Raw genomic sequence first — 6,122 nt, 5'->3', positions numbered from 1 at the left:
ATATCATAATTAACTAGTCACTAAAAATCTAGTGGTGTAGAGGTATGTGTAGAGGTATATAGCAGCATAAAATGGAAATACTAAAATAAAGTATAATTACCTCAAATTTGTACTTAAATTGGAGTTTACAGAAGTGAGTCTGCCTGCGCCAAGGTGACACAGTCAGTGTTATACTGTTTCTTCTTGCAGCCATCTTGCATAGAAACAACACAGGGATGATGACAGGAAATGTTTAAAATTTTAGATTATTCCACTAAGAAGACAGAGTTGTATTGCAGGCTAGGCAATGGGTCAGTGTTGTGCTGTACGGCTGAGTGTCACTGATGTGTCTGTGTCTTGCCCGATAAGTTTCTGTGTTAATCCGTGCTTGTGCATCGCGTGTGACACGATCCAAGGCAGTGGTCTGTGAGAAACTTCCGTCCCCAGCGGGAGAACACTTCAAAGTAAGGCTATGCACACCCACGCACTGAACGCTCAAAAAGAACTCCCCTCCCTCCCTCCTTCCTCCTCCACCACCACCACCCCACCCGCTGTTTCTCTCCGTCTCCATCTCACTCCTTCGTCCTGCCTCCACCTCCACATACTCAGATGATGAGTTGTCAGCTTCAGTGATCAGACGCAGAGACATGTAGAGCGTTGGTGCTGTCATGTTTTTTAGGAGATGCAAAACTTTGCACTCACAGCTTCAAATTTGAAAAGAACATGTATTGCACCCTGAAGGTAAAAATAGAAGAATGATAGTTCATCAACATTGCAATGATGACATGAAAGATTTATGTGAGGATGAAGGGGGAAATTGACAGACGTTAACTGACAGTGACTTTAACCAAATATAGCACTTCATATGTTATGCATCAGCAACCATCACTGATGACTCAGTCTCACTCCTACTGTCTGGCACACAGGTTGAAATGTGCCACTGACCACGGTGCGAGACAAACTGACCTTCACTCCAAATGTGCAGGTGTTGCATGAACATCCATGTTACTAATGTGCATTGTCTTTCCTTCTGTGGCTCTTCTGCTATGTTTGATCCGTGGCTAACCTGTAAACAAACGCATCAAAGATGCAAGAACCTCCTTGTCAATAACTGGCTTCCCCCAGTGGGCTTTGATGCTTCACAGGAGAGGTCTCCCACGATCCTTACAGTCCCAGAATGCACGTGTGTCTGGAGGAGGATTAAATGCTAAATGGATTTTGATTGAAGAATGGTTTAATACTGATAATGAGTTCCCACTGGTAGTAGTAATGTAGCAGCTAGTGTAGGCGTGTGCATTGGTAGGTTAGAGTTTAGGGAACTGAAGTTTCACGTCTTTTTTTTCTGCAGTGTTAATTGAGACATGAGCACTGATGCAGCAGCGCTGCAGGGTGGGATCTAGAAGGTAACCCACAAGTTGCAAAACTATTGCGAGATGGTTGAGGTTAGTCATTGACCTCAAATTATTGACGTTAGGCATTGACCTTGAATGGTTGAGGTTAGGTATTGACCCCGAATGGATGGACTCTTCGATGGAAACCTGAAGACACCAGAGGTAGTGTATTTTGTGGTAAATGAACTTGCTTTTAAATAGCTCCTTTCTAGTCTTCCGACCGCTTAAAGCGCTTTACACTACATGCCAGTGTTCACCCATTCACACGCACATTCTGCTGCTCCAGCTCATCGGGATCTAATCTAAATGCTCATTCACACACATTCACACACCAGTGGCACAGCTTTTGGGAGCAATTTGGGGTTCAGTATCTGGCCCAAGGACACTTTAACATGCGGACTGGAGGATCTTCTGATTAGTGGACGACCCACTAAAGTGCTTTGATTATAAGAAGTCATATATTTTGGGAATTCATTGTAAAATAGACTACAGCCTGTATACAAGAAATAGACATAGACACAGTGACGTCACTTGGATTGTGGACTGACATTTCGAAGCATCGAGTTTCGAATTTTGGCCTTCGCCATCTTGTTTTTTTGGAGATAGAAGTGACCATATTTGGAAGAGAGGGTGGAACTAGGGTGGGGCTAGGGAGGAGCGAGGCCCAGTGGGGCCAGGTACTGTTAGCATAGCAAACACTAAGTTACCAGCTAACGCAGTGCCATGCTATTGTTCAGACGACCCATTATTCCGAAACCCAATAGTTCAGAAAATGTCCCATTACACCAAAAGCCCATTTGTCCAACAGCCTGATATCCCGAAAACAAATGCTTATTGTTCAAAATACAAACTCAGCACATGGTGAATTATTATGCAAAATCAACTCCCTCAGCCATGGCTTCAGTTTAATTTGTTGAAAGTCAGGCACCAAGATCCATTTCTTTTTGCTAGAAGCAATCCACCTTCCTCTGTCTTGTTCTACAATACTAAAACAGTTACAAGAAAAATGTCATAATACACATGTCAATAAACATTTTGGTGACGGTGCATGGAAATATGATGATCAAATAATATCGTTTTTAAATTAATCTCCGTCCAGATGAAAACACAAAAACAATATTGACCCTTCGCAGTCCCGCCCCCCACTGCTGCTCCGTCAACCTGTCAGAGCTGCATGGAGCCCACACTGTCACTAACTGCACTCCCTGAACAAATATTCTAAATCTAAATCTAAATTTTGGAAAAATTAAAAAGCGATTTCAGAGAGAAGCAGACAGAAAGGTCTACAATATGCGTCTGAAGGATATCTCCAGGATGCCAAACTGATTCAGCAGCGAAAAACAGATTAAAAAGATAAAGATAGAAGCTAAAGGCTACAGGACATGTTGCTTTATTAGTCACGCTTCACAAAGGAGATAACAGCGCACAATACGTTACGAGCAAAAAACTCAATTTTCCCTGCCTACACTCAGGTCAGTCCTGGGCTATGATTGAACTTAAAAAGGAAAGGAGGCTGTATAACGCTCCAAATCTGTGCTAAATTTTGGTGAGGAAAAACGAGCATGGTGACTTTCAAAAAGGTCCCTTGACCTCTGACCTCAAGATATGTGAATGAAAATGGGTTCTATGGGTACCCACGAGTCTCCCCTTTACAGACATGCCCACTTTATGATAATCACATGCAGTTTTGGGGGCAAGTCATAGTCAAGTCAGCACACTGACACACTGACAGCTGTTGTTGTCTGTTGGGCTGCAGTTTGCCATATTATGATTTGAACATATTTTTTATGCTAAATGCAGTACCTGTGAGGGTTTCTGAACAATATTTGTCATTGTTTTGTGTTGAAAATTGATTTCCAAAAATAAATATATACAAACATTTGCATAAAGCAGCATATTTGTCCACTCCCATGTTGATAAGAGTATTAAATACTTGACAAATCTCCCTTTAAGGTACATTTTGAACAGATAAAAAATATGTGTGATTAATTTGCAATTAATCACGATTAAATATATTTTAATCAATTGACAGCCCTAGTTAAAGCTTCTTGTCAGGTTTTACATTGTCCATGTTTCTTTGGGTTTAATTTTCTGACAGGTAAAATCACATAACACTGCTTGGCAACGGACTCTTACATCCCAGATGTTAGACCTTCTCACTACACCAGTATGTGAATATGCAATATGTCTGCCTGCAGAGTAACTTCCATCTTTGGTTGAATAAAACAAAGCCATTTAATATAGTAGTATTTGATTTCAACATGTGCATTTTGTGTATTTGCAGCAAATGACAGTGCAGGCAGCATAACCCTCGAAGTAAACATCTGCAGTCAAACCTGTTGCACCCAAAACATAACCAACCTTATATCCATTATGTGATGTCATACACAACATTATAGCAACATATCCCCCCTCCACTTTTCTTTCTTTCTCTCGCTCTCGAAAAAGCACAACTAATTTCCCTCACCAGCAGTGGTCTTCTGTTGTCATGGCTCCAGTCTTTAAATAACAGTCTCGCTCTCATTATTCTGCCTCGACGAAGCCTTTTGCTTTTAGACTGGGCTCCCACGTTGAATGCACTCTGCACGCTTCATTGTAATAGATTTAATAAAGCAACACTGTTTCTTTTCAAAATCTCATGCACATCAGAAGGATGAATAATTACAGACATTTTGAGGTGATGCAGAGTTGGACGTGAAAATAGGGAAGGAGTTGGATAGCTTTTGATCTGATCAAGTCCCTATGTAATAAGATTCCATCCACTGGGGATAGATAACAACATGAAGAACAACACCTATTTCACATTTGTATTCAAATTCTCATCAGCAATTTGAATTACTGATTCAGTGCAATGCTTACTTAATGAGTGAGAATCTGGTGTGGTGGGTGGTGGCAGTGCATGTAAACATACATCTGCTACATTTTAAATAAAATGTTAAATAATAAAAATATTTAATAATAAATAAATAATAGAATTAAATAATAACCCTTTTTCAGACATGCAATACACAAATGTATTGGCTGTATCTGTTAAAGTGATGCATTCTTGTCATTCAGACATTCAATGTTCTTCACTGCTTCATTCAGACATGACCATAAAGCAGGGGATGCTTTAGGGCGGGGCTACCTTGTGATTGACAGGTCGCTACCACGTAGTTGTCCGGTCTGGGAGTTGTTCTCGTGTTCTCGTCTTAGAATTTGAACCCTTTCACAGTGTGTTTTCAGTTCATCCAACTTAATTGTAACATTTTGGTCGCCTAAAATGTTTTATTCAGCGTTCGGTTGTACTTAGCTCCACCGTCTCGTGTCACTTCTGGTTGCAAAAAACCAAGATGGCGACGGCCAAAATGTTGAATTCAAGGCTTCAAAACGGAAGTCCACAAACCAATGGGTGACGTCACGGTGACTATGTCAACTTTTTATATACAGTCTATATTTCATTTGAGTGTTTGTGAAAAATGGCGGACCAACGCAACGAAACACTGCTCAACAGCGCTACTAGTGGTCATAAACTCCACAGGGTACCTTTAAGTTGAAGCAGTCGAGTTTATTAAGAAATCATCCAAGCTAAATGTTGCCAAATAATAGTTTTAAAGTAAATTTACTTTTGAGGAAATGACTGTCAAGCTGAACATTTTTGCAGGATGATTGCTATTCATGCTCCTGGGTTTTACTTGTGTCAGTCAGACTTGACAAGTTATGTATCTGGTGCTAAAAACAGCTATCACACCGGTGCCACCGGGGACGACAGCTAGATGTGATTTTCGAGGCAACAGAGGGAGACTCACTAACGATGGATTACTTGTGGGGTGACTCAAGCCTTTAATGTATTTCTGGCAGTGTCTTTGGGGCAAACACATAGTACAAGCATGTTATTTTGGTGACTTTTAGTTCAGTGTTTTGTGGTCTGAAAAGCACATTTTTGCAAAAAATGTCTTTACTTAGTGTGTGGGCACTGGTGCAGTGGACTTCTTTTACTGTGAGATCTCTCCGTCTCCGACTTTAAAATTGAATCCATTTAGTGTCAAATTTTTTTTTTTTTGAAAAGCACAGCACTCTGGTGAACTTCATTTCACTTCACTTCAAGAACTTTCAGCTCAGTTCAAATTCAGTTTAGGTCTTAACTTAACTGGGAAGTGGGAGACGGAATCACTTCCTGAATAGAGTGAGGAACACTTCAGTGTCGTTACTTTAGATTCAACAGTCCTTCTGACGGCGAAATTATTGACCATGAAAATTAATCTGTAAAAGCAGCAGGATGGTGACCTTTCAGACATCCGTTTTCAGTCTGCTGGTCTGATACGGAGGGAGCACTCAGCCTTGCCCGCTCAATGACTCTTTTGCGCTCCTCCTCGGCCCCCACTTGCTCACAGCGGGTCACTCCGTCTAGGTTTTAGGGCAGCTCGCCTCTTTCAGAGAATGTGTTTTCAAATGCCGACACTGGAGAGTCTATGTCTCGCTGTTTCAGTTTAGCAAAGCACTTCTTGGTCAATAATGCATGTTCTGCCTGCAAAGTCCAATGCTGGGTGGGGGGGGAGGTTGTCCTGTTTGGTGTGTGACCATGTACTGACTCACAGTTTGTGTATAGGTTCTACACACAACAAAATGTACGACAGACTATATGCAGCCCAGTCGCACAGCAGTTCATGAAATGGTCACAAAATTGAATGTATTGATTCGACACAAATTTCAAATTTCTTTTTTTGTGATGGTCATCACAAAATCAGTTTGCATGTAATCCACGTAATTTTG

Source organism: Sebastes umbrosus, chromosome 16 (genome assembly GCF_015220745.1).
Source record: "Sebastes umbrosus isolate fSebUmb1 chromosome 16, fSebUmb1.pri, whole genome shotgun sequence".
NCBI classification, from domain to species: domain Eukaryota; kingdom Metazoa; phylum Chordata; class Actinopteri; order Perciformes; family Sebastidae; genus Sebastes; species Sebastes umbrosus.
Note: the sequence above shows the minus strand (reverse complement) of the source record.